The sequence below is a fragment of the Lissotriton helveticus genome, chromosome 4_2 (genome assembly GCF_964261635.1).
Source record: "Lissotriton helveticus chromosome 4_2, aLisHel1.1, whole genome shotgun sequence".
Taxonomy (NCBI): domain Eukaryota; kingdom Metazoa; phylum Chordata; class Amphibia; order Caudata; family Salamandridae; genus Lissotriton; species Lissotriton helveticus.
In genome coordinates, this window is record NC_136064.1 from 124,199,748 (window position 1) to 124,226,435 (window position 26,688).

General features: G+C 45.2%; 1 pseudogene across 1 annotated transcript in view; it reads left to right on the plus strand.

The window, feature by feature from the left end:
- The first annotated feature begins 22,719 nt into the window (after positions 1-22,719).
- Positions 22,720-26,688, plus strand: part of LOC144752091 (nicotinamide N-methyltransferase-like) — a 71,096-nt pseudogene continuing 67,127 nt past the window's right edge. The window contains exon 1 of the transcript XR_013594024.1: positions 22,720-22,874. The product of XR_013594024.1 is annotated as a nicotinamide N-methyltransferase-like (transcript). The remainder of the gene's footprint in view (positions 22,875-26,688) is intronic.

A 26,688-nucleotide genomic window follows, 5' to 3' on the forward strand; every position in this document is an offset into this window, starting at 1 on the left:
TCGCATACCATTACAACGCATAGCGCTTTTGGGTGTTGGATAGTGAAAAGTTTAATTTACTATTCCAACTCCAGTCCCAGTGGACACTAGGGAAGGTTATTGGATAGTAAATTAACCTATTCCCTATCCTAGAGCGCCCCCCAGCGCAATGCGTTGTAATGGTTTGCGTGGTAATGACCGCGTTGTAATGGTAGTGCGTGGTAAAAGTTTCGTTGTAAACGTTGTATACCTACTCCAACACATAAACCTGTGCACAAAAACTATGGTTTCATACTTTTCTACTGTTTGTATTTGTTCTGTACAGTGCAGCACACATGACAAGTTCCAAAAATGTGGGGACATCTACAATTAGTTGCACTGTTATGCCTGCCTCGCGGAAGCATCATTTTGTTGGCACAAATCCCTCCCATCAAATGTTAATAGATAGGGATAATGTGTCAAAACCTGGGTGGTTCCATGGACACAGCAATGTACCACCCATGGAACCTACCCTTGCCAAAAACTAGAGCAAACTGGAATCTTTTAGCCAACTTTCTGCAAAAATCATGATTTGCTTTGGAAAATAAATTCCAACATATCACTTAGCTGCAAGTTTCAATTACTTTTGTCTTAGGAAGAAACAAGGCAGAGAGCTCCCTGATAAAAAGTTTATTAAACTGGTAAAATAAGTAAAAATAACTGTTTGTAAAATAATTGTGTATATTTTAAATGTAAATCCGCATTAGGAAAATTATATATCACTATTATCTTTATTTTAAATTAAATAATTAATTAGAGTAACATTCTTTATTTAAAGATATAGGGGCATATGTATGAAGCCCATTTCCCGATTGTAAACGGGCCGATCCTCAGAATCAGCCCTCGCAAAATAGGGAATCGCAAATTTTGCGATTCCTTATTTTGCTAAAGCATTTAAGGAATTGTAAATTGTGATTCCATAAATTCGATGTAAAAAGCACCCAAGTTGTGCGATTTCTTCTTAAGAAATTGCAAATTACCACCAACTTCAATATGATATGTGATAATTTGCGATTTCTTTGAAAAATTCACTTTTTTGCATTTTTCAAAGGGTTATGTGGCGCACATACATTCCCTTAGGGCATGTTTGTGTGCCACATGTGCCCACATGCACATTTCAGGGGTGCAACAGAGTGTCCTTTTGACACCCTGCACCCTTGAAATTGCATTCTCAATATGAGATTCTCTAATTGCGAATCGCAAATTGGGAATGTGTTCCCACTCATTCCTATGGGCCTCCTGGCCCAGTTATTCCTTAATTGTGATTCAAAATTTGCTAATCGCAATTAAGGAATGCAAAGCAATTGCAAAAAATGTGCAAATTCTTGTTTACATCCCGTTTAGCGATTCTCAAATAGCGATTCTCTAAAAATCGCTATTTGAGAATCGCAATAACGGAATTTGGTACATATCCCCCATAGAGATTTATACACATACTAAGTATTTTAAGCACCCTTCAGACATTAGACAAACTTCTGTCAGCATGAAAATTTGTATGTAAGATGGAAAACTGTGTGCACCAGGTATTAAACTATGTGCGTGTACTTGTACTTGAATTGCCTCACCAGAAGGGTATCTTTAAAGTTTTTACCTTAGTTTGAAGGACGCAAGTAACATGACCTTCATTCCTTGGTTAAAGTAACGTCATAGTTAGATATGATAACAAATATCTGTTTTTATTTTTATTTTTTTAAACCTTGATAATTTATTTGATGGTTTACATGGGGCAAATAACTACCAAATTACCTTTCTACCTATTTTTGTACAACAAGGTTATGGGTGAAATTGTTTACAAAATACATGTGCTAATAATGCATCATAGGTGGGCTGACATTATAAATATTTGCTTTGAAGAGTAACCCCATGTGTAGGTGACTATTGACAATTTGGGTCATTATGTTCCACTTAAGTGTTTAGGCCCTGTAGAAAAACATTTGCAACAAGATAAATATTGTACATACAACAAATTAAGTATTTTAGGCACCCTTTAGACATTAGTTAGATTTGTGTTAGCATGACAATTTGTACGTAAGATGGAAAACTGTGTACATCACATATTGAGCTATGTGTGTGTGCTTGTTTTGCCTTGTCTTCACCTGAGTATGAAGGCCATAGGTAATATGAGCTTTATCACCTTCAGACCTTAGGTAGTCTAAGTCAAATCTACTGTATCAAGTACTAGTACCTCAGTGTACTGAGGGATAGGCTCCCTAGAACACTGTGTAGTATGGGATTCCTGGGTGGATACGTGTTTAGGGAGAGGGCACCTGCCACACCTCCCCTATCTCAAGAAATTTGGCCCTGGGGGATAGGATCCTTGGGGCCCAGCATCAGCTCAAGAAGGGTGGCATGCGTCTACTTTGCTTTTTTTTAGAGACTGCCCTAGGGAGATTGGATCCCCAATAGTTGCTTGGGGAGTAGGGCCACATGCCCTCCCGTATTTAGCATTAGACCTTATGGATTTGGTCTCACAATCCCATTTGAATATTCGGGAGGGAGTCTACAGGCCACCTCTCTTTTATTGTATGTTTGTCAGTGGTCAGGGCCTCACAATAAGCTGATGGTGCCATGCATATTACAAGTTTCCTGACCCCACGCGTTCCTATGGTGCTTTTTAATCCATAAAACTGCTGTCATTCAGGAAAAAAGACTGTATGGCCCCCATCCCCATGCATGTTGGTGTGTGAAGGTCGGATTTGAGCCTTTAGACAATGTCGCTGCAGGACCGCCACATCGCCCGCCCACCAGAGGATGATTTCACTTGTCATCTGGTGGGAGATGGCCCTGTTTGGTGGTGTGGAAATGTTGCGGTGGCGTGGTGACCCACTCCCACAATGCCGTTGTACAGAGATGTAGTTTTGTGCTTGATGCTGTCGCAGGGATCCTGCTTCTACGCAGAACTGTGCGCAAAGACTTGGAACCTTGGTGAGTTAGGGTGTGCCAAAACTCGCCTTAGTACCCAAAATCCCCTACCAGACTAGCAATCAGTGTCTTATTGGTTCTTACAAATCCCCAATAATTAGTCAGCCCAGAACATGGACTTAGTACACCTCAGGAAACGTGGAACACATGAACACTCTTTCGTTCTACTTAGTAAACAGCCCAAAACAAGGAGTAAATGAGGACACGTGATAGTTTGAAATATTTATTTCTAATGCTGTGTTCTCAGGTACAGTATCTTAGCTAATAAAAACAAACATATTATAAGAAACAAGGTTATCAGCATAGTTACAATTCCGTACAATACAAAGGGAGAAAGCATGTTAAATGCTAAAGGTCAGAAGGCTAGAGGTACCTAAATCTTACCCTCCCTTGCTAGTATATTGTATTAGAGCTATAGAAGTTCTCTTGGGATTACAAGGGCGGCCCCATACCTTAGGTTCTAGTAGAATGAGATCACATCATATTCTACACCAGCTCTCTACATGCAAAGGTTCGTCAGACTGATATTACATGCTCTACGCAGTGCAATTTTAAACATGCTGAAAACTCGAGCCACCCACAGCTACATATATGTTATGTCTAGGATGTGCGCTGATCAGACCGAAAAACAACTACTATGTTGAAGTAACCTTGAGGGCTTCGGCACTCACTGTGCAGACATAGCTTACTAAGCTAGTCTGGTACTATAGGAAAAACATATTATTCTCGTGTGAAGCAAAATATTCAGCTAAAACCCAAACATTTATAATATCATGGGCCGTGTGCAAAGCAACAGAAAGAATAAAATGGCGTTCAGCTCATAACAGGCTCATGCTCACTTAACACAGTATGAAGGCAAAGGCACTCCATATGACACCCTCCCTTGATCCAAGCACGGATAAGATAAGATAAGATCAGGGGCAAATTTCGGAAAGCAGAGTTCAAGAACGACAGTCAGAATCAGTCCTAAATTTGCATTGGTAAAGAACACGAGTCAAAAAAGATCAAGAAAATGTTCAAATCCTAAATTTTTAATTTGAAACCAATAGGCTTCTTGAAAAAAACTTCATAGAAAAAATATCCGATGTCCAACTTGCGAACACAGTCATGGAAGAGATATAAGTGAAGGCACATCTCAGTCCATTAAAGAATAAGTGAAATATGCAGCAACAGCCTCCAACAGGAAGTCATTGTCCGCATCCGAGAAAAGTTCAGCCATCCAGTTCAATAGAGGGAAAGAACATACACCGGAGACTCTTGCACCATCAGAGGACAACTCAGTGGGTTCTCAATAAAGCTGTGTGCCAAGAAATCTTGCACCGCTGCGAATATATTCTAACAACCCAGGACTTCATGCATCGTTGCACCGGCCATAATCCCTCCGCCAGAACAAAGCAGATCGTGAGCAACTAAGGGGCCCATGAGTTGGTTATAATCCACATCGGGAGACACCGAATTTCAGAGACCCAAATCCAGGGCCCAGTCGAAGTCGCAACTTAGGCAATGAAATACCGGCTGGACACCAGTGAAGTAGGAAACGATAATCCATAAGCTGCACTCAATTTCGCCAGAGGCAGCACTCCAAAGTACTCAAGCATCTTATTACGAAGTATTGACAGCCGCGACACCTCTTCGTGTTGGACATGAGGGGCATCCATTTTTGAATAAACAGACTAGAAATAGGACGCCTGCGACCAGGGCTAGCATTAAGGGAAATCTACCAAAAAGGCTCGAGAAAATAGAATGCAAAAAGGCGGGGATCACGTCAAAAATAGCATGAAAGGAAGTTAGTAGGCCCCCACATACTACTTTAAAAAACTGTGTAAGGCCCATGTTGGAGGACGCATTAAAAATAGCGTTAACCAACTCAACGAAATGCAAGGGCAAATCAGTATTTAATAAAGCATGCACCCCCGTGCGGGTGTTTGCCACGTGAAGGAATAACGTCTCACGAGCAGACGTGAGGGCTACTTCTTTCTGAGACAAAAGAGCTCTTATGCGACTCATCTTATTGAACTCTGCTTTCAAGTTCGGAATCGTAGGCCAGATGGAAACATCTAGTTTCCCATGCGGGGGTGGATACATTACATTCTTACAGCAAGTAACACGCTCACCAACTGTTATCACATAACTAATACCGGCCATCATCCCACAGCAATCTTCATTATTTAAAAGTAAATAACTCCCGTTTGCCAGCAAAGTAAATGTGAAAACAATTGCTGGAACTGGTGTACCTTTCAAAACACATGCCAAATTTGGTTCCTCTTGATTGCAAGAGCCATGTAATTGAATATGCTTGCTCATTAATGAATGGTCGGGAGTCTCGGTGCATAATTCAAGAAAACCTCTTTACCTTCTCTAATGCATCTATATGTATATGGTAGCAACCATGCCTCATCGAGAAAAGCTGTCCCTAAAGGCTCTGTCCCGGGGGTGCCGGGTTGGACGGATTCTCAACCACCTGAACTGGAGTGGGCGGAGTGAACAGAAACAGTGGTGCCTTCAATCAGGGTGTTAGTGAAGGTTTTATTGGGATGTACGTTTTTTTCATTAACAAAAGATTGGGGGGGTGAACTCAGTCTGTAGACAGGGTAGTACTTCAGGAAGCTTCGTGGTCCTGGAGGTCTTCTTCCTGTATAGGACGTCTTTTCACCGGGGACCTCTCGTCGGGTACCGTAAATGAAAGGAGAAACACGGGTCAGGCACAGAACTCTGGGAATAGGGGTAAGGGCCGGGAGTGAGGACACAGAGACCGTGTAACGTGCTCAAGTTATAAACGGGTATGCTGAGGAGTGCTCGTGCTTACGTTGGGTAAGTCGCATACAGGGTTCACACCGGGGGCTGCCTCCACCTCCCAACCCAACCCGCGACCCGGCCCCGTACCTCTCGAAGCCACGCTCCTCCCGCGGGCGCGTGGCAGGGCAAAGCATCCGACCGTTGGCCTCCTGGCTTGTCGTTCTCGCTTTCTCTCTCCTCTCGACACCGTCCTCCTTCCTCCTCGCGCTCCGTCTCCTCCGGGGAATCGCCGTTCGTCCGCTTCCGGGCACTTCCGCCTTTTGGCGTCACCATCCAGGTGAGGGGCGGAGTCTCGTAGTCCTGAGCCAGTTCCTTAAAGGAGCCGTCCACGGCATCCTCATCTGGCCAATCACTTTCGGGGTCTTCGGGGTTCTCGTACCAAGTGCAGGCTTGCGGCTGTGGGGAGAAGGTGCATGGTAAGAGGGGGGTGGCGGACCACCAGTCTTTGGGGGTACTCGGCTCCTGACTGCTGGACCCGTGACAGGCTCATATCTACCTATGGCATAGTACCTCATGCAATTTTCAAAACGAAATAAAGCAAAAGGCAGTGAAATTAAACCATGTGTAAGCCATGTTGCAGCATTTGCCTCTGCCACAGAAAATGGTAAAGGTTCTAATCTTTCAATATGCAACATGGAAAAGGTGGCATCTTTCATTGACAATAAACGCTGCTTGTCAGTCAAATTAACGTTGCAAACAAGGACAAGGTATTCATGTAATGCCATGGCCAAAGGCCTCATAGTTAAAGGCGTAGGATGAACAAATTCATACTGCAACAACTCCTGAGACTGCAAAGATGCTGCCCACTGAATCCACCGATGGTGAAAAGCTTTAGAATTAGGTACACCTGCCACTAGTGCAGAATACGGGGTAACAACCAACATGCGTTTTCCCTGTGACAGTGCACGTTCTTTAAGAATCTCCATCTGCACTGCTGTTAAAATTTTCTCCACAGAGGAAAATCGCATTTCAGCCGAAGTGTACAAGTGTGGCTTGTAAGCAATAGGTACTGTGTCACCTTCGTTAAAAGTCAGGTAAGTGAAACCCACCGCCCCAGGGTTGATTCTTATCACCAAGTTGGTGTGGTTATCACGAGTCAGTAAGAATTTAGATTCTAAAAGATCAGCCTGCAAAGATTGCAAAATAGCTGAATGTTCTGGCAGCCAGCAAGATTTGGTAAACGTTGGTTGTTTCAAAGCATACAAGGGCTTGATACGCTGGGCATATTCGGGAATATAAGTACGCCCGAAATTCAAGAAGCCCAGTAAAGATTGTAGTTTCTTCAGGGTTGTAGGAACATGCAATTGTGCGCATTTCTCCAAGAAGTGAGGGGCTAACCCTCGACCTTCATTGTTGAGCTCGTAGCCCAGGAACAACACTGTAAACTCAGCAATGTGGGATTTAGCAAAATTACATTTATAACCGAAGTCCGCAAAGCAACAAATTATGCAGTCTACGCGACACAGATGCGCCCACAATTCGTCGTCTGTGAGACAAATGTCATCCACATAAGAGAACGTATCTGGGTCCACCCTCTCTAAGAGAGAGACAATGCGGGCAGCAAACACCCCCGGACTATTCTTATAGCCCATCGGGAGGCGTGTAAAGTGGCGCTCTTTACCGCCACTTGTAAAACTGATCCACTGGGAGCTTAAGCCATCCAAGTGGTGGGCAAAAAAATCTTTGGATATGTCTAGCGTGGTCTTAAACCTTTTACACTCAAGACTATCCACTAAAGCAGAGCATGGGTATTCTGTACTGCGCAGGTACGGCAATGCGAGTTCAAATGCCGGTAATCCAATACCAAATGGTACGATCCGTCAGGTTTGGTCACAGTAAAAAGAGGGTTATTCATCGGTGACACACAAGTTTCAATTACACCTTGATATTCCAATTGTACAAGGATTTCTGCCACGGAAGCCTTAGCTTTACGTCGGATGGGATATTGGGGTTGAGGCTGTGGCATAAACCGCAAAGGAATCTTGTGGTGTGGGGAAAATGTATCCCAACCACAGTGTGTGCGGTAAAAAGCAGGCGCAAGGTACTTAGCCCACTCTTCTGCAAAATTCCGCGCATGCTCCTTCGAGACTGTGTGCGCGAAACTGGGGAGGATTACCTCCTCCCCTCTCGGAGCTGAGAGAACAAAAGGTGGGGGCCAGTCAGCCTCCGCTAACAAAATGTCACAGGTAGGCGTAAGATTTTCCCAAAATACCCCTTTTACTGTACGTTGTATGTCACCCTCAATTAAAAGGACAATTTCATGAAGTCTATCAGGGGGAGCTACTCTGGTATCAGCTGTCTCCACAACAACCTTTTGAGGACAAGATCACCTCCATCTTGAGCAATCTTGGCACTCCGGTCACCTCTGCTCCCCAAGCCATGTCTAACTCTGCATTGGGGACTACCCTTAAGATCTTGGAGTTGGACGCTAGGCAAGCCCGGCTGAACAGCTTCCCCCTCCCGTCCTTTGAGGATTTTTGCTCCAAAGCAACAGAAAGAATAAAATGGCGTTCAGCTCCTAACAGGCTCATGCTAACTTAACACAGATTGAAGGCAAAGGCACTCTATATGACAATGCTCACTCTGTAAAAATATTCCTTAGCACTCCTGGTTGCACTCAAAACACAAGCCGGTGGGCCTTCCATTACACACATTTTATCCATGAATTTCAGAACAGAGTCAGTGTCTACCCTCTCAACTATTTTTAATACTGGCCATTTGCACTTGACAAGAAGAAACATTGTTGAAAATGTACGGGATTGAGACAGCCATTGAAAAACTCATACAAGCATTCGCTATGTTGGAGTAAACATTTTGGAATCTTCATTTTCAACTATTTAACCCCTCCCCCTCAACAGTTTATATCAACTGTGGCGCCACCTACTAGCCTCGCATACCTAATAAATAACATTTATGACAAAAAAAACACCAGCAGATTTTCACTATCTCCTTTCCTCCCCCTGGTACTGAAGTAGCTTTTTGCACTCCTGCCTTCCCTTCTCTGTCCCTGACTGCTGTGGGTCTCGCACTTTCAGAGTTCCCTTCTCTCTCTCATTCAGCCTGGCTGGACTTTCTTACCAAGCTAAAATCATGTTCCCCATTGGATCCCTGTCCGGCCAAATTTTACGCCAAAACAGCACAAGCGATCAATCCCCTAATTAATCCTGTGCTCAATCTAACCCTTAGCACGGGAGTGGTCCCTCCAGCTTGGAAGCTTTAGTTTACGCCAATTATAGGCCCATTTCTCTCCTGCCTGTATTTGCCAAGGTCGTGGAGAGGCATGTCCATAATTGCCTATCCAATTTCCTGGAGACCAATAACATCCTGCACTGCACTCAGTCTGGCTTCCGTACCAACATGAGCACGTAGACAGCGCTGCTGGAAGTAACGGAGGCAATTAAGGAGGTCTTGGATTCAGGGGGTAAGGCAATGCTGGTGATGCTTGATCTCTCGGCGGCCGTCTCCCACAGCGGTCTCCTTTCTAGACTCTGGGTGATTGGTCTGCGGGGGGCGGCGTTCAGTTGGTTTGCGTCCTTCCTAGGGGACCGCCGTCAGACGGTCTGGGCCCCCCCGTTCTCCGCCGTGGTGCCGCCTTTGGAGGTAGGAGTTCCGCAGGGCTCTATTTTGAGCCCTACTCTCTTTAACATCTTTATGACCCCCTTAGCGGCACTGGCGGAGTCTTATGGTGCCCAGACCGTCTCGTACGCAGACGATACCCAGCTCCTCTACTCCTGTGAGAGGGGCTCAGATTTCAACGGGAGAGTATCAGAGGTTGCCTCGAGGCTGTTTTCGAATGTTTCCAGCTTAATAGTCTCAAGTGCAACTTGGACAAATCCGAGGTGCTCTTTTTCGGCTGTCCCTCCGACCTTCGATGGCAGTCTTGGTGGCCCAAGGCCATGTTTCCTCCCTCCGCCGCTTCCGATACGGCCAAAAATCAGGGAGTGAAAATCGACAATGGCCTTACCTTGAAGCCCCAGATTCTTGGCCTAGTTGGGAAATGCTTCGACCTGCTTAAAATGCTAAGGAAATTCCTTCCCATGCTTTCTTTGGCCCATAGAAAGATCACTGTGCAGGTACCTTATCCAATTCCAATTCCAAAAATTCTTTATTTCGGCCACATGGGCCATAAAAGATGCAGTGAAAATACATACATTTAAAACACAATATTTACAATAAAAAATAAAAAAATCCTACTGGACCTGCAATGTTAAGAAATACAAAGTAGTATAAATTAGCCAGACATTTTCTTCCTTATTATCCATGCTGCCATTAAGAATTTAGAAACGCAAACACAATGTGGCCCAGGGTGTTGGTTTTCATAACCCTGTAGGCCTGTAGGTACTTCCTAAAGCCCAGGTTTCGACACAGAGGAGCTAGCCAGCGCCTCCTCGGGCTCCGGTAGGCATGACAACAGAACATTATGTGCAAATCATCTTCGTCATTGGCTTTACAGCATGGACAGAGTTTATCACCCCCTAACGACCATTTATAGGTAAATACTTTAGTAGGGAGTGTGCCAAACCTCCATTGCAGGAACAGTTTCCTCGCCAAGAGAGGATAAATAAAATCCATAAAAGGTTCAAACATATAAGAATCTTTGGAATCCATAAAACGTCCCGTCAGAGTGCCACTATCATGAGCATTGACCATGTCAACAAGGTTTTTAGTCTTGTACAGCTGGGCAAGGGTTTTACGCGAGATACTTCGACAACCCTGAGCTGGATCATCCCATAAGTCTGGCAAGTTCAGGCTGAACAGTTCCGACTTAATAAATGCCAGCCAAGGAATTTTACAGTTAGCATTCAGCCTCATGACATGAATAAGGTCCTGCCTGTAGTGAAACAGTTCCTCGGTGGTCCATATCCGGTGCCAGAACTTCACAGGTTTCGACCGTAGGTCCTCCGCAATAAAGGGAAGGCCCAGGTCAAGTCTTAAAGGGAGGAGTGGTGTGCCTTGCGGGAGAGCAAGTAAACGTCTCAGAAAACAATTTTCCACCCCTGCCATAACCTTCCCTGCTTTGTGTCCCCACAGCTCACTACCATAAGTGGCTGCTGCCTTCGCTTGGGACCTGTACGTTTCCAAAGCCGGGCTTACAGGCTTGAAGGTGGACTTGTTGGACACCTTCAAGAGTGCGCCCGATAACTGGGAAAGTTTCAACCTAGATCTTGCTACCTGGGAGTCCCATGCCAAGTTTTCTTGAAGTGATACCCCCAGATATATAAACGTCGAGACCCTTTCGAGACTAGTTTCCCCCAGTTTTGGATTGGGTCTAGTTTTGGTGGGGGGGTTGAAGATCATGAACTTAGTCTTTTCCGTGTTCACCTCCAACCCGTATTGGCGACAAAAACGGCCAAAACCGTCCACTATCCTCTGGATCCCCATAGGGGATTTGGAAAGAAGGAGGGTATCATCGTCAAACATTATTGCCAGGACCCTCCTTCCTGCCAAAACCGGGGCATCATTGTCCTCAACCGCGTCAAGATGTTGAATGACGCTATTAATGTACAGACAGAACAGTGTCGGAGCCAACACACAGCCCTGTCTGACACCTCGACGGACCGGGAATCTGCCCGAGAGCTTTCCATCCCTCCCACACCTCACTTGCGCAAAGTTGTTCTCATGTAGCCTAATGATGGTACTAAGCAGGTGGGGGGGTACTCCTAGCTTCTGCAGAACCTCCCATAGCTTCCCCCTGGGGACTAGGTCAAAGGCTGACCTCAGGTCCACGAAGACCATGTACAATCGACCTCCCTCTAGCGTTACCGTCTTCCAATACAGGAGAAGGAGGCGAAAAATTTGGTCCATGGTCGACGTGTTCTTCCTGAAGCCAGCCTGGAGGGGGCTCATGATGTCGTTATCCTCGACCCAGTCTAGGAGATGGTTTAAAATGAGGCGCGCAAAGAGCTTTTGGGGCACATCTATTAGGCTTATAGGCCTGTAGTTGGCGGGGAGCAGAGTAGATCCCTTCTTGTGGATAGGTACAATCTCTGCCCCCAGCCACGACCCAGGGATCGCCATACCTCCAAGAATGGCATTATAAAGAATGAGAAGGTATGGGCCCCAGATGTCCGGGTGATGCCTGAATAGATCCCCGGGTATCCTATCCAGACCTGGCGCCTTCCCCACTGCTAAACGCTCTAGGGCAGACTCCACTTCCCCCAGGGATAATTCCATGCCAAAATCCTGAGAACTCAGGGGCAGTTGCAACTCTACGTCCGGGCAGGAATTAGTATCTTGATAAAGTGCCCCAAAATGGGCCTCCCACACCGCGGGGGCTATGTTAGGTTCAATTGCTTTGTTTAATTCCCCTATCCCATTGTTTACAAGGGCCCAAAATTTCCGGGCGTCCCTAGCTTTTAGGGCATAATGAAGGTCCTGCCAGTGGTTCCAATCCCACTCGGTCCTGGCAGTCGCCATCACTGATTTATAGTGCTTCCTAAGGTCACGTACATTGGCCTTATCGGACCCCTCTTTTATTGCAGCAATAAGCTCAGATTTTGCTGCCCTACAGTCGGGGGTGTACCAGGTGGGAACATGGGTCTTTTACTTTCGAGTTGGGACCACCGGATGGAATACCTCAGCCAAATCCCTCACTAGATCCTGGTGTATGTTTCCCAGTTTCTCGTTATAATCTGGGGTTCTCGGTTCATCCAGAAGTGCGTCCACCTCCATGAACCTTGGAAGTGCCAGCTCATATAATTTGTTAATGGCCTCTTCTGAGCTCACCAGCTTTCCCCACTTAACCCGGCGCCTATTTGTTGTGAGGAGCAAATCCCCCGTGTCTTCCCCCTGATCAACTGGGGATTGGTCCGTCGGAGGCAAGGGGCACAAGATATTTAAGCAAAGGGCGTTATGATCACTATCTGTCCTATTTATTACCCTGAAGTCGAGGACTTTTGGCCAGAGTGTAATGTCCACCATGATGTAATCTAGCCTCGACTCATGGCCCCTCCTATTGAAGGTGCACACTGAGGGGGTGTCGGAAGGGGTACGACCATTACACGCCCTCAGTGCGCAATTCAGGGTAAGGGACATGAGTTGTATTGCTAGAGGGGACCAGGCTTTGGCGTATGGAGAAGACGAGGGTGGAACCCCCCAGTGGTCATCCTCGGCCGTAAGGGCACCATCCAGTACACCCTCCAGAGGTTCAAAGTGGCAATTGAAGTCTCCTCCAAGCACCACCTTGAAATCTCCCGGAAGTTGGCCCAAAAAAGAGGACAGATCATTTAGGGTTGGTGATTCATTTGGCGAGGCCACTGGTCGCGAGTAGACGTTAACAATGGCCCACGGAGGTTTGCCAGGCCATGTGAGCCGAACACACTGGATGTCCTGTGAACACGTGAAAACCTGTTCCGCCTGGCACCCAGTATGACTCGCAATCCAGATTGCCAAGCCACCTGATGGCCTCCCCCTCCCACCCCATTTGGCAGGGATTTCAAATACTTCAAACCCTCTCCTAGACTGGGAGAACCTTCCTTGTTTGCAATTCCTGCCACATTCCAGGAGAGAATTCTCAACCCTGGGTCAGGTGGCAGGTTGCCCTGGCCTCCGGTAGGAGGTCGCGGAGTGACCATGGGTGAATTGGCATCTAGGGGACCAATGCCGCAGACCGCAATGGCGGGAGGCCCCGCCACCTCCGCCGCCCCAGTTTGCAAAATATGGGCAGGTCCGATGTTAGGTGAAGGTCCCAGTTGGCACAGACTATCGTCCGTGTCAACCAATCGCTCTTTAGCGGTATCCTGCCAGGTGAGTTCAGTCACAGGGACTATACCTGCTCCCACACGTCTTTGCACATCATCCACCAACTTCCCCGGACGAGACAAGATTTCCCTGGTTTGTGGTCAATCGACCTGGTCCAAACAGGAAAACCTGTTGTGATGTATGAAATTAGCCTGGGCAGGTGGTAAGGAGAGCCTTGGTCTATAGCGGGAACCATCTACAGCAAAGCCTACCCTAGTCCACCCCTTCTCACTCCCTGCCACCGTGTTGCTATCACTAGGATAGAAGTGTGAGAGGGGTAGAAGTTCAATTTTGGACTTGTCAGGCCTTACAAGCCAATTGCAGATGTAATTTGAAACGTGTGGGCTCTTGAAGCTTAGAATGATACAATCCCCTGCCCTATTCTTTAAAGTAGGGCCAATCCATGGAATCCTCCTTACCATCAAAACCTCACCTTTCAAGTTTGGGGGCAGCGGCCTATTAATACTAAGCCAGCTTATGACCTTGTTACGTAGAGAATCTTGGGTCTCCCTTACACCACCAGTTATCTCAGGAACTCCCACCATAATTGCCGTATATGGAACTGCTTCTGGGGGCAGGTTAACCACCCTGCGCCTATCAGGGGGGGGAGCGATACCATCAGTCGGGCCATTTTTGGAACCCACTACCGCCCCAGTTTGCGACGCCAATTGCGGCGCAGGGGGTGGCTTGGATCTCCTGGGAGCCGGAACAGGGGGCCTAGGCGCTGGAGGTAACAAAGGGCGCGCCTGAGAAGCAGACGCACCGTTTGTACTCGGCGATGCCCTATTGGAGACCCGGGGCAATACAGAGGGAAGTGAACTATTCCCAGGTGGATCCCCGGTAGCTATGGGAGCATTTGTAGCTAAGCCAGGGCTTTTCCTAGTGTGGTTGTTTTCCAGGGACTGGAGTAGATTCTCTATGGCGTCCAGTCTAGCTGAGATGGGAGTTAACAGATTCTTAATAATAACTGTAAGCGAATTGATTATTGTATCTGTACTATTAGAGGATACCCCACCAAAGATAAATGGCCCCGCCGCCAGTGATATTGGCCCAGGAACTGGAGATGCCATGAGATCCGGCATAGACCCAGATAGAACAAGCTCCGGGGAAACTGAAATATCTGTGCTTTCTTCGAGGGATGATTCAGTTATATCAATTTTTGCCCTTTTTGCCCTCTTTATTTCCCTGGGCCTTTTCCTTTTTAAAGGCTGTACCACCCCACTATCTGCAGGGTCTATAAGCAAGACCGCCTGTCCCGCTTCAGGCGTGTCTGATCCCATATTATCCAAAATAGCAGAATGGTGAGAAGTCCCAGATGGCCGTGAAGAGTTTCGATCCCTCTGCGTTAAAGGCGTTCTTAGCTGCTGAAGGACCGACTCAATAGTCTGATCAATGCTGTCCAATAGTGTCATATGGGTAACGTCCACAGGGATGGGTGTACTAGCATCAGTTGAGAGAGATTCCCCATTGTCCAAAAACACACTTTCGGGATCCATCTCAAGGTGAGAGTCCGTGGCTAGGTGACATTTACTAGTTTGGGAGCTCGCCTTGGGGAAGAATTTTTCCAGCGTGCTTACGCCTTGTTGAGCAGACTTACTCCGTAAGGCTCTAGACGCCATTGTGGGGTAAGTAATAGGGCAATTCAGCGGGGGCGTTAGAGGGGAGGCCCGGTCCGGTCTCTACCGGCCTCTAACGGCCTAAAACGGCCCGCCCTTTGCCCGGGCTTAGCCCCGCGCTTCGACCCGCGCGCGTCCTGCGTGCGCGTTAATGGGCGGGGCTAAGTAGGGAGGAAGGGGGAGGAAGGGGGGAGGGCGGGAAGAGTCGCAGGTGCGCTGCTGTCCTGAGCGCTACTCCTGCTGGGACTCGCAGTCCCGCCCTCACAGTCCACACAGCCCCTTACAATCCTGGGGGACCAAATTGCCACAAAGCGCTAGTTGCCGCTTTACTCCCGCTTTCTCCCGCCTCAAGGAACTCCTGGTCGGCTCTGTCACTCTCCGGCTACGAGCGGCACCCGCGGAGCGGGAGCCGCGAGCAGTGTTTTATGCAGCAGAGCAAGCAGAGGAGGGAGGAGGGGGGAGGGCGGGAAGAGTCGCAGGTGCGCTGCTGTCCTGAGCGCTACTCCTGCTGGGACTCGCAGTCCCGCCCTCACAGTCCACACAGCCCCTTACAATCCTGGGGGACCAAATTGCCACAAAGCGCTAGTTGCCGCTTTACTCCCGCTTTCTCCCGCCTCAAGGAACTCCTGGTCGGCTCTGTCACTCTCCGGCTACGAGCGGCACCCTATAAGGTACCTTATAGGATCTCGCTTGGACTATGCCAACGTACTCTATCTCGGACTTCCGGAGTATCTTCTTTCACGTTTGCAGATAGTCCAAAACTCGGCCGCTCATGCCATTTTTGGCCTTCACCGGAGAGCCAGTGCAAAAGACCTTTTGAAAACCTTGCACTGGCTTCCAATTCGGAAACAAATTGTTTTTAAGACGCTCACTCTGGCCTTCAAGGCTCTCCATGGCACTGGCGCCAAATATATCAGGAAACGGCTGGTTTTCTACCAACCATCTAGATCGCTTAGGTCAGTTTCGCTGGCCATGGCTTCTGTTCCGGATATAAGTCGTGCCCGCATAGGAGGCCGTTCTTTTAGACGCTTAGCGCCTCAGCTGTGGAACGCCTTGACGGTTTCTCTGAGAAAGACTGTTAACCTGCTTGCCTTCAGAAAAGATCTTAAGTCCTGGCTTTTTGTTCAGTAGTGTCTGGCATCTCTTCTCCTGCCTCTGTTCCGGTTCAGGTTCAAAGCACTGGGACACTCCTCGGAGTAGCTGAGCACTATATGCAACTCATTTAACATTAATATATCTTGTGATTTTGCTAAAAAAAGAACACATGAATTCTGCTTAAATGTTCGGTTGTGATACAACCATCGGTGTAGTACAGCTTTACTTTCTAGAGTGCCTCATGGCTCTTTAGTCATCGAGACACCCATTCATTACTCATAGTCTACTATTGACCAGTGACGGGTGGATTTGGAACATTGTGCTTGGTGTTTGCTGGTGGTTCACATCAGATAGTGGTTGCTGAGACACAGGAGCGCAATTAGACCCAAACTTTGGGGGGAGGGTGACATAGTGCAATAACAAGACACAGCCACTACTTTCACACAGAACATACATTTTCTAGCCTTTATTTTTCTGTTTGTTCCTTTCATAATTTGCTGTACATTCTTGTGACTGTCTTTTAACTCACGGTAGTGACTGGTACCCGAATCAGCATTCTTGAGCCGTTTTGTATAGGTATTGACTTGGATGCCGGCGATGTGACAATACAACCAGGATTAAATCAGACAGCTGTGTAACACCACAAAACATATTTACACTCCACATAATACCACTCAACAACACAATTCAACTCCACCTAGTTACACTCTAATCCATACCACATCAATACAACCCACATAAATCCACTCTGTGCCACATAACAACAAACTTCACACCATAACACATAATTACACACAACATAATGTCACTCAACTGCATACAGTTCCATGCCACACAATTCAACTCCAAAACATTCCATTCCACCCCACATCATTCTGCACCAAGCCACATAATTCAACTATACAATACAATTTTACCACACACCAAATATATACAATTCACAGCACATAATTCCACATTGTGCTATAAAATTCCACATCACATAATTCCACTCTGATACATGCCATGCCACAACACACAATACCACTTCACATATTTTCACTCCATTGTACACAATCCCACTCCACTTAATTCAAATACACTCAATGCCATATAATTCCACTACACACAACTCCACTTAACACCCGACAACTCCAAACTACAGTTACACATTAAACAATTCCAATCCAACCAACATAATTCACACCACATCCATCCAATCCACTCCATAACACATGGCTGAATCACATTAACATTGATAATGCCAATAGCTTTCAACACCAAACCACATAATACAACTCAACAACACCATTATACAACTCACTACATTTATCCAATTCATAGCAAACAATTGGACATTGTGCCACAAAATTCAACAGCACACCACATTTTAAACTCCCCAACACACCACTCCACAACACACAATCCCACTCCACATAATTCCAGTACACGCAATACACATAATTACTATCCACATAATTCCACAACACACAATGCCACATAATTCCACAGCACAAATCCACATCACACAATTCCAAGTCACACACTTATACAAATAACTAATCCAGTCCAACCAACACAATTCAGCTTCACACCACATACAAACACTCCATAACACATTCACAATGCCAATAGCTCTAACTCAGATGCGAGACCGATTGAATTTCCAATGCTTGTAAATACGTATATGTGTATGTACTTTTTGGGCTCTGGAGATCATCCCTAGGACTTGTCTGCTTCCTCTTAGGGACTTTTTTCTGTTCAACTGCCTCTAGATAACAGTCTTGATAGAAAACAACCAGTAAAGGTCTGTAAAATACCTGAATTGCTTTTTGCCTGTTCAACTGCCTTTATTTAACTATCTTGATAGAAAACGACCATCAGAGGTCAGTAAAATACCAGAAGCACTTTAGCATTCTCTGGATTCCAGTCCATAGAATTTGTCTTCCACGAGCACCTGTATACAATAATATTTATTTCAAATCTTGTATTTTCAGTGATATGACCACCGAAGACCCTGATTTTATGTTAAAAACAGAGCTTTCGACTTTGCCATTTCCCGCTTAAAGGCAATATTTATCTCCATGTGTTCCCATTTTTGGTGTGTCACGTAGTTCGGTGCATACTTTCCATCCATGTTAAAGAACAGTAGATCTTTCAGCACCCAGGCTAATGTGCTGCATAGCTTAATATATATAAGGTCCCAAAGGCGAGACCGATTGCATCGCAAATGCTTGTTATATTCTGGTGCCCTCCTCTGAAGGTGGGAAAATCTACCAGACAGTGGCTTTGAAGTGCATGGAATTTCCTGCCCGGGCTCCAAGCTGGCAGCAGTGACAATATGGAGGTTTTAGGTCCTTTGTGTGAGAGCGGAGCTCTCCCTATTCAGGTACAAGTAGGACTATGCTGAGAGGAATTCCTAAAGTCTGTCACATACACCCAGCCATGTGACCCAAGAAAGGCTGCAGGCACAAGAAGTCTAAGGGCAGAAAAATGCCTGCAAGTCACATTAGAAAGAAAAGGGCAACCCTTCTCACAAGGAACTGGGCATACAATATATTTAGAAAAAAACATGTACAATGACGAGCTCATTTCGTAAATGGGATGTCGAAGGAGAAACCTATATGCTTTATGGGATTGGGAAGTTGTTTCTCATAATAACAAACCACGTCTGGCCTCTTTTATGATTTAAAAAGGCCGGAGGACATTGCTCATTTATAAATGGTTGTTTTTTGTGTTTTGAAACTCTATTGTATGTTGTGTTGTGTCACATACCTTTCCTTTGTTCTTTCACATGAAACACTGCTTTTCAATACAGACATAACCTGTCCCAGGATGTTTGTTTCTGGTACAGGAAGGACCTTGCTTGGCAGTTTGGGCTGGACTGTACCCACGAGGAACAGGATCAAGACTGATTTACATATGGTTGGGTCCAAACTGGAGGGGTGAGCAAAAAAATGATGGAATAATCCTAGATATTTATGACTGGAGGTGTATGTGTGCATTGTTCATCATTCCGTCCATCGTTTGTTTCTTTTGTTTTTGTCTCCCTAAGGCGCAATGTTATGCCCAGATGTGGATCCCCTGCTCACTGCGCCACTGGATTCAATCAAGCCTGCCTGATGTGGGATGATGCACTAATACAGGTCTCAGCATGCTTGTTTCCAGGCCAGGAGGACGAGGCTTGGCTTTGGTCTGGATGGTTCACATGAGAAGCAGGGTCAAACTGATTTGCATAATGCTGGGACCATACCAGGATGGCGTAGTGAGCAAAACAATGGATTTTAAATCCAGATCTTGGTGACTGGCATGAATGTTTTAATTTTTCAGCATTTGGTGCATCATTTGTTTCTTTTGGAGGCCGCTGTTGGCATTTAATTTTCAGGGTCTGGGTATGTTAAATCACTCTTCAAGGGGCTTTCAAGTAAATTGAATATATAAATTGGCTCTAATCCAATCTTCCTTGTTTTAACGGAGTAATCACAAACAGTAGCACTGGTTAGAAGTGGTAAAGAGCCCTAAGGCCAATAAATGAAAACAGGGACCTGGGGCCACATTGTTCCATTAGGAGGCAGGAGTATGTTCAGCCCACTCTCTGGGCTAACATAGGCCCCAGAGAGCTTCTTTAGCCCATGGGACCCTATGCCCCAGGACCCAAAATATATCCAAAAAAGGGGAGAGCGGCTGTGTGGTTTGCAAACATTGTTCAGCTTTGGTTACCCCATCCCTTACAGCTGTATTTGTTATAAAGGGAAGGGAAGCTCTGGCCTCCTTTTGTCAAGCTAATATTAGTCCTTTTCCCTTACCCCCTGGGCACACTTATTTAAATAAAGGTGAGGGTGGTGCACCGTTATCCTCCTCTGAACTGTGTTAGTCCCCATATTGATTTTCAGAGGAAGGGAGACATGCAGCCCCCATCCCTGTGCTGATTTCAGTCCCGGGGACCCCATACCCTTGAGCCTAGTGTGATTTTTATGTGGAGCGGGGCACATGCCCCCCTGCCAGGGATATTTTCCCCTTGGGGACCCGATACCTCGGTGCCCTCTACATTTAAATATGGGCGCGCTGGTGCACCACCATACTTTTATTGGGGGACTCAGGGGAGCCATCTCCCTGCATTCATTGCGATCCAGCATTGCTCCTGCTGGCAGGAAGCAGTTCCTAGTGCTGCTCCCTGTCGGCTGAACCAATATTTTGATCTCTTTCACTGCCCGCTTCAGTGCAGGCAGGGAAACAATCAAAACTCCACTCCCAGCAAGTGAGAACATATTCAAAGCTCCTACCTGTTGGGAGAAGACTATATGTTTGCAGTTGTTTGGTGGGAAATAAAAAATGCTCCAGACAAGTAAGGCAGAGAAACCTCTATGTCCTGGTATGGTACCTTGGGCCATTAAGGATTCAAGGAGTGCCCCCCTCCCTTAAATTAATCAGCCCTAGTGTGGGCTCCTGGGGCCTTTTGAAGCTCTTGCCCCATCACCTTTTTGTCAAATTGTGACCATGGGATGGGCTTCCTGGGGCCCTTTATGGCTCAGTGACAAGGGCTAGGAGGCCCCCTCCACATTTTGTAATGTTTCAGCCAATGAGTGGGTGTCCTGTGGCCCCCTTCCCATATAAATACATTGTGGCCCGTCTGGAGCTCCCTGGGCCCTGCGGAGGGCCGTGGCAGCTTGAGGAAGCCCACTCCCCATATAAAGAAATTTCGTCCCAAGGGTCCAAATATATATATATATTTTCTCTATATGTGCATATATTGCTTACGACGCCACATATTACACCACTCAGGAAATGAGCACTGACATCACTGCCGTCATTGATGACCTCACTGATGCCGATGCCAACAACTTTCCGTCCATGTTAAAGAACAGTAGATGTTTCAGCACCCAGGCTAATGTGCTGCATAGCTAAATACATATAAGGTCCCTTTATAAAACATTCCATCTTTATTTATTTAATGCAATTTTATATAGCGCGAACTTTACCCAAAGGTGTCAGAGCGCTTTACATAAGAACCAGTTGCAAAACATAAGGACTTAGGATTACATGCGTTACATAAAAGATACAAACCGGAAAAACTGCAAGAGATACAAATGGATATACTCAAAGAGTCGCATAGGTATGGTAGAGAGTACAAATGTCTACTGCATATACTAGTGATTAGAGTTATCTCTATATACATATATATATACATATAGTAGATTTTCTCAGGTCAAGACCCCCCAAAAAAAACCAGGAGAGCCGAGTTCCATTAAGTTGGGTTAGAGGGGACTTGCAATCACAGCACCAAGGGAGGGTGGGAGGGATACAAGGGTATGGAGAAAAGGCAAAACAGAAAAGGGAAGAAACATTTGAAGATCATCAAGGGGGAAATGAGGGAAAAGGGTAAAGGACAAGGGAATGGACAAGATGGCAGGTCAGGGTCATGCCACCCAAGTTTAGACCTGGCCAATTGTTCTATTTGCATTTGTCACTCCGAGTAGGATTGGTATGCCCAGAGTTGGATCCTGTGCTCTCCATGCCACTGGAGTCTAGCTATCCTGCGGTCCTAGGATGATAGCTATTTTTTCAAAACTATCAGCACACTGTTTTTAAGCTTGACACTATGATAGCGTATATTAAAGGTATTTGGTATAATATGTAGTCAATGTTAAACTGCACTCTTTATATATTCTTTAGCACTACAAATTTTCCAGCACCACCATGTATTAACGATTTGTGGCCTTTTTCCACTTCTGGGGTTACATTCCATGACAGCCGCCTACTTCACAGAGTCGGTTGCACTGATAATGTAATTCATCACTAATCCCAGATGATGAAGTTCTGCCTGGGATTTTTTCCTAAAAATCAAATGGCCTGTGTTCTTTGTCTTTAGTTTCTCACTGAGTTTTCTGTCTTACTTTGCCTCTTATGTACAGACCGGTAGTATCTTTTTGTTGTTATGTTCCCATTGGACGCAAGGTCAAGACTGATTTGCATATGGCTGGGTCCAAACTGGAATGGCGTGGGGGGGGGCAAAAAAACAATGGATTTAAGCCCAGATCCCTGTACTGAGATGAATGGAAGACATTGTTCTGAATTCTATCCACAAACTGTTATTTTTGTATTTATCACCCCGAGTGGGACGGGTATGCCCAGACGCGGGCCCCCTGCTTTCCATGCCACTGGAGTCAAGCTAGCCCGGGATGCTTGTTTCCGGTCCAGGGAGGGCTTGGCATGAAAGTTTGGGCTGGACTGCTCCCATTTGGCGCAGGGTCAATACTTATTTGCATATGGCTGGATTTAAAATGGAATGGAATGGGGAGCATTGGGGTCAATGTACAACATGTTTCTGCATTCAACTGTTCTTTTTGCATAGAGCATTATACAGGCACCAAATCACCAATGAAATGCTGAGATTCTTTAGATAAAATATGCTTACTTTGAAATGGTACAAACTCGCAGACAGTCATGTGTTGCATGTGTACACAGAGTTCTGTCTGTTTGAACATCATTTAAAAGTCAGATTTCAGACTTTATACTATGCGTGCCAGTAACAACGGCAGAAAGTGGAAGAAAGGTAAGCCTGAGACTCCACCATGGACCTAAAGGAACTCCATGAAAAGTTTTTTACTGCAAAGGTATTTTGGAAGACCTTTTTAACACATGGATCCAGCTTTTTTGAGAATGGGGTTGCTGAAATACTTTCTCTTTTCATCAAATTCCTGTCATCAGGTATGTACTATTCATGTCCCTGCTCATTCACAGTAGATTTTTTTTATTTATTCTTTTGGAAGCAGAAAAACTCAGGGTATTGTACCAGGACATAGTAGCAAAACTGTCATCTGACATAAAGACTGTGTTAAAAAAAATACAAAGTTTTTATGGAGCAGCGATTCGTATTTGCAGCTCCCAATCTCTTTGGAGAACGGAAGGTGAAAAAAACTCCACTCTGGCAAAAAGGGAATTGAAGAATTAAGGTAAGATTGATAGATATACTTAGAGAATGAGATCATCCAGGGATCAATTCTGCTTCTCATGTCATCAATATCATTATTTTTTATAAAGCTTTTATTAATATTTTCAACTTTTACAACTGCTCAAGTGGGAATGATGTAATAGCAATACGCTACACATAGAAATAATTGAATGCCTAATATTATACATTTTGTATTAATCATCTATACTAATATAATAAAGAGAGAGCCCAAACCTTTGAGGCGGGTAATCTCAAGAACCACAGCACCAATCACAACACCCAATACAGCATTGGAAAGGACAGTTGCAGCAGATGGACATAGGCTATACAACTGGCCACCATATACATTATAAGGGGGAAAGAAAGTTAGGGGAAAAGTAGTCCATTATGGGCGTGGGCGTTCTCCTGGAAAGCCATGGGCGTGTGCATGGGCGTGTGCATGGGCGTGTGCATGGGCGTGTGTATAGAGCATTGGGCGCGGCATGCTGGGACTGCCGTTCCAATACAAGGGGGAGTTGCATTTACCATTTGGTTGTGTGCATAGAGCGATGGGCGCGGCCTGCTGGGACTACGAGGGGGCATTGTATTTACCATTGTTGTAGGCGTTGGCCATTGACGCGATGTGGGGCGTGTAATTTCCGTCAGATGGAGCCGAGACGTCCCAATACGAGTGGGCATCGTCCCAATACAAGTGGTCGATGCATTTACCATTGTTGTGGGTGTTGCACGTTGACGCGGTGTGGGGCGTCACATTGCCGTCGGTTGGAGCAGTGCGTCAGGTGGAGCACACAAGCTTGTTCGCGCCTGCAGCGGACACAAACGTTTCCATATTCCATTGAGGACACAGCTTCACACTGGACACACGGGGCCTGAGCCGGGTGATGGGGCAATTCAAAGTACGTTTTTTTAAAAACACGGGGCCTGAGCCGGGTGATGGGGCAATTCAGAGTAAGTTTTTAAAAAACGCGGGGCCTGAGCCCGGTGATGGGGGGATTCAGAGTACGTTTTAAAAATAAATTGCCTTGCAATTTGAAAGCATTGCAGACATTCTATTTCATCCCCGGACAACGTCGGGACGGGCTGCTAGTTTATCATAAAATGATACTCCTAGTTATGCGCCCAGTAGTTTGCACATTGTACTGTTGAAGCAATCCTTAAACCAAATCCTTCCCAAACCATGTATGAGAGTTACACTTTGAGTATATTTCTAAAAAGGGCGTGTGCTGCCCTTGCATCATGCAAGGTAACGCAAGGCAACCCAAGCCCCTAGGTTTCTCGATTACAATGATTTGACGTATAGCAGTGGCGCAAGTATTTACGCTGAGCAGCCCTATGCAAAACTGCACTACACTGCACTGCACTGGCACACACTTTGGCGCCTAGCAACAATGCAGGCACCGTTTCCCCATGGTGCAAGTGTGTCTACATGTTGATTTGTTGGAAGGATAGTTTCTTTTCGAAAAAGCAAACCGTGGTGGTGTTTTCTCTTTCTATGTGTGAAGCAGTTACCAAGGCAATGAAATAAAGATATTTCATCTTGTTACACCTGCTCTGGGAAGGTGGACATGTTTGACACTCACAGATTTATAGATCCTCGAAAATCTGTGGATGCAGAAATATCCATGTGAAACCATCGGGACTCTTGAATAGAGAGATCAGATTCTAGAGACCAAAATCAAGATCTGCATGAGAAGGGGGTAAAACTTGATTAAGGTATGAGTCAATGGAAGAGGGAAGTGGAGAAGACGCTGGGGTTTATAAAGTTTTGTAAAATTTCATGAATTCATTTAAGATGTCTTGATCCTTGAAAAGGATTTCCCCATCCAAAGACTGAATAGAATCAATTAATACACATTCTTTCCGAGATTTAAGGTAATTAGCCAGAAGTTTGCCAAACTTGTTACGGTTGCCTTAGTACCGAGCGCTCGAGCGGATAAGAATCAAGTAGGTGTTATCCGTAGACGTTTTATTAAAATCAAGTTTGGAATGAACGAGTTCCTGCAAGGATAGAATCAGAAGAGGATGTATAGAAGTGATGCTCTAAACATTTAATATTAGCCAGCAGAACTTTTTGCTGACCAACTAAATTCTTCTTTTTCTTGGAGACATAAGCTATACTAAAGCCACGAGCTGTAGCCTTGAAAGTATCCCAAAGTAGTGAAGGAGAGGTGTCAGGAGAAGAATTTAAATTAAAAAATTCCTCTGAAAATAAGGTAAAGGAGGGGGAGAAAACTGAATCCTTGCAGAAGGGAATTATTATGCCTCCATCTAGAAGATTTGGGATGTGATCAGAGCAAATCGAAATCAACAACAACCGGGGCATGATCAAAAATAACAATGGGTTGAATTGATGAAGAAATAAGGTTCAGTGTTAGGACAGAAGCAATAAATATATAGTCTAATCATGACAGAGTGCCATGAGGGGGAGAGAAAAGGGATAATTCAGAGATGTCGGGGTTAAAGAGGGTACATGCTTGTATAGGATGGGTCTGGGATATGGTATTTTGAAAGAGTTTGTGGGTTTTGTGAGGTATGAAACAAATTTGGGATTGTCGATCAATGAAAGGATCCATGACCTGATTGCAGTTGCCACCCGAAATAAAACACTCATCTTTATCCTGAATAATTTTCTTTTGTAAAATTAGGCCAAAAGGAAGAGTCTGGTTGAGTTGGACCATAAATATTAAAAACTGTAAAAGAAATATAATTGATGAGCCATCTACCATCTGAATCCGTTTCTTTAGAAATAACAGAACATTTCAAACGTTTATGTACTAAAATGATTCCCCCATTTTTCTTCGTAGATACAGGAGAAACTAAGACTAAACCCACCCATTGCCTTTTGAGTTTCCAAGCTACTGACACTGTCAGATGGGTCTCTTGCAGTAGAACTAGATCAGGGTTGTTTGTAGTTAAATGCAATAATATTCTTTGCCTCTTCATGGAATTAATAAAACCTTTTGCATTCCAGAAGATAACTTTGACTGTAAACAGAATGAGTCACATGGTCAATATTGATGGAAGAAAAAAAGTAGAAAAGAAAGAAGAGGAAGGTATTAAATGAAGAAGGTGAAGGCAAAAAATAGGAAATACAAGGGGAAAAAGAAGGGATAGTAAGAAAAAATCAGTGCAAGTCAACCATTAATAAAAAGACATTTATAGTAACAATAAGAATAGGACAAAGGAGATTTTAAGACTATAATACGTACCTTTTAGGGAGGGGATTCGAAGTAAAAGTACATGGAGCAGTGAGACACAAGGGATGATGGCATACCCCAACATGAAGAACAAACCACAACAGGTAGGTGTATAAAACAAGCAGGAAATGGATATATAAGGAATTATCAAAGACAAATTCTGTGGTAAGATAAAAACAGACAGAAAAAAATATCATACCATAGAACAGATAACAACAAATAAGTGTCAGCAAACAATAAGCAACCTGTAGGGAGAAAAGTATCAGAGTAAAACACTAGGAGCAACCATATTGCAATAAGAGAAATCAGTCAAGTTATCGGAGTTGCAGAAGAAAAAAGACCAGCAATTTCCATTGACGATGTAGAGTGGGAA